The following is a 3,113-nucleotide window of genomic DNA, read 5'->3' on the forward strand; positions in this document are numbered from 1 at the left end:
GTCGGCCGGTCGACCGGTCCTGGAACGACCGCCGACCTGCGCGCCGCCTGGCGGGGAACCGACCAACTACCGGCCCAGGGTGGAGGATGCGCGCCCGCCCCCATCACCTATCCCACGCCCCTCGCAACCCCAACAGTAACGACCAGTGAAAGTGCGCTCAAATGTGGAGCAATTAAGAGTGCGAAATCGCTTCCCACACTGTTGGGCGACAGAGGCGGCGCACTCGATGCCAACCGCGGCGTAATCGCAGTCATGAGCGGTGGCTGGGCCGGCACCCCGGCGAGACGGTTACCTCACGAACCACCACGAGGAGCCACGGAGGCCGTTGCGCCACGTGCCACTGCTCCCGTGGCGTCTGACCTCCGGCTACACAATTGTTTGTCGGCGGAGCTGTAATGGTCGTCTAATTCGGCACATTCTGATGATCTTAGGGAAGAGGTCCGGCTCAAAATTTGGACGTAAATTCGTACTTAAACACAACTATTTATGTTTGCTATGTTATGTGCACATGCCGATGCATGCAAAGGCTGTTCGGATGCGTTTTAGGTACAGAAACCGGTTTGCTCAAGAAAACCTGGAATGGTTTATCTTTGATGGTTTTGTATTTGTATTTTGTATGCCTTTAAATTGCGAATCAATTGCCTGACACGTTAGTGATATTCGTTTATCACGATTGCTTTGCTAGGTCAAGAATGACCAAGATAGTCCCTGAATTATAATCTCCATCGCATTTCACGTAAGAATCCGGACAAATTCTAACAAGACCGAACCCAACTCCAGTCACCCGTCGAGGTAAGGCCGAACGCGACCACTTTTACGATCAGCGGCCGATATAAACTGCCCGCAAGTGCGCCACTAACTGTCCCCGCAGCTGCGTTCAAAAGCCGCGCTAGCTTCCTCCACGCTGTCAGAACCTCTGTTTGTGTGCCCCCGTGCCTCGTCGTGGGTGTGGTCCACACCAACGGGTTCCGGTCGACACGATCGGACCTCGACGGCGACCTCTCGGCGGCGGGATCCATATTCAGAAGGTGCTGGAAGGTGATCGGTGACGCCGCAGACGCAGCCGGGAGCTGGGAGTGCCGCCAGGGAGTGCCGCAGCCACGCACGGCCAGTTAGTTTAGGCAGGCGTGAGCCGAGTGGGGATCTGAGGTGACTCGAAGGTGACCTTAGGGTGACCTGAGAGTGACCTGAAACCGAACTGGTGCAATAGCATTTGGTTTGGCGTAGGAGCGTGAGAATCGTGATCGATTAGAGTGAGAATGGAATAGTGCTTTTTTGTGTCTATCACGTAACGAATAGTTACATTTCTTGTTACTTCCAAGTTCCATTTTGCAGCTTTGATGTAAATTTATAACGGCTATGTTGCATAAAAAAATCATTCACCATTTTGGGACACGCTACACAAAGTGGAATTGCATACAATGCCGATGTTTAAATCATTATCAACCATCACTTCACGCTTGGCGCTCATGACGCATCCAAAATGCTGCCGTGTGATTTGAATAAACATATCACGTCTCTAGATCGGCAGTTGTCGGCACTTAGTCCCGTAACGGGACTGATAACGCGCCGCCGCTGAGGGCGCTAATTTGGCCCGTGATGACGTTACGCCGGTATTAATTAGCCCCGGTATGCCGCGTGTCACTGCTACCTAAAAGGACAGGCGACTGGTGACGACACAACTAGTGTCAGCCCACACGCATTCCAGGCTGGCATGTCGACCGTGAAAGAATCCTATACCTGTTTGTCCATCTAAACGCCAACGGTGGCGCGTCAGTGACGGTTAGGTCACTTGCGGCTCGTATTTGGAAGCGTTGCGTTATAGGTGTGAAACGTCCTTGGCATGTGTACATGAGTTGTGAACACTGTCTGAGCCGGAGCAAATTGTTCTTTATACACCCCACAGACGTTTATTCTATCTTACTGCGGTGTCCGTGATAAAATTGAAGAAATATGAATTCATATCATTCTTGTATCATGGTCAACATTTTATATGGACCCGCCGGGCGTCGATGCAAGCAAGTGAAACAGTCTAGTCAAAATGGATAATGAACGACTGTGCAGACAATAGCCAAGTGGCGAGGACTAAGCAGAACCACACCAGTCTTGCACTCACTGTCTTGCCTGTAACAGAAATGTAACGTTTTCATGTCCTTTTCATGATAATATTACTGACATGTCTCTCTGTCTGAACAATCTGAATCGTGGTCCACTTTTTTGGTTAGGGTTGAGCCAAGCTGCGTTCTAGTTTGCACTCAAAGAATAAGAACCACTGACAGAGAGCTGAGAGCATCTGCCACCGTCCACCGTTCCAAATCCTCTCTATTAGCTGCGTTTCGTGTCCCGTTGCCGTTCCGCCCTCTGTCTCTGGCCATCACCCCAGGTGTTCCTGTCCATCACCATCTGCCGCCGCCCCGTACCGCTTCATCCCGCGTCTGCTCACAGCTTGCACCGATTCTAAAGACGATAGTCTAAAGCCTGCAGCTTCCTCTGCCCAATGCAGCGTGCAAAACAACGGTGATCAGGCGCCGAGGCACGCCTGAAGGGCGGCCGTCGCGCGCTCAGAAGTCGTGACGACCTAGCCCAACCGGCCAGAGCCGCTCCCAGGTAGCAGAGCGAAATGGATGGAGCCGTCGCAAAGATGCAAAGTTTTGAAGGCTATGATATTTCGGATGCTGAATCCGGAGATGAATCGGTATTGACTGTTGTGAGGAGTGACGCAATTGAGCAGCTCCGCACCAGGATTTTTGAGGAGGCTCCAGGATGTGGGTATCATTGAAGATGCATCATGCATTGGTGCTGCTCGCTTTTATGACGACGTATGTATATTTCCAGCAGACTGCAGCGCAATAATGTTGTATGCATTTTTACTGCTTGTTGTCATAGTTGATATCGCTAAAAATCAAGAGGAATGTTTGGCCTTTTACAATTACGGGGTCCATCACATGTTTAACCCGCGCACCGACGGGGGGGGCGGATATCCGCCCCCCCCTGAGGTTTTTCGCGGATAGCGGGAAAACCGCGGCGCGTAGCGCCGCGAAATTTGGTATGACTATAACCTCATCAATTTTACACATGGTGTGCAAGTTTGAACCTCCTACCTTTTAAGGTCA

The sequence above is a fragment of the Amphibalanus amphitrite genome, unplaced genomic scaffold (genome assembly GCF_019059575.1).
Source record: "Amphibalanus amphitrite isolate SeventyFive unplaced genomic scaffold, NRLGWU_Aamphi_draft 001623F_arrow, whole genome shotgun sequence".
Taxonomy (NCBI): Eukaryota; Metazoa; Arthropoda; class Thecostraca; order Balanomorpha; family Balanidae; genus Amphibalanus; species Amphibalanus amphitrite.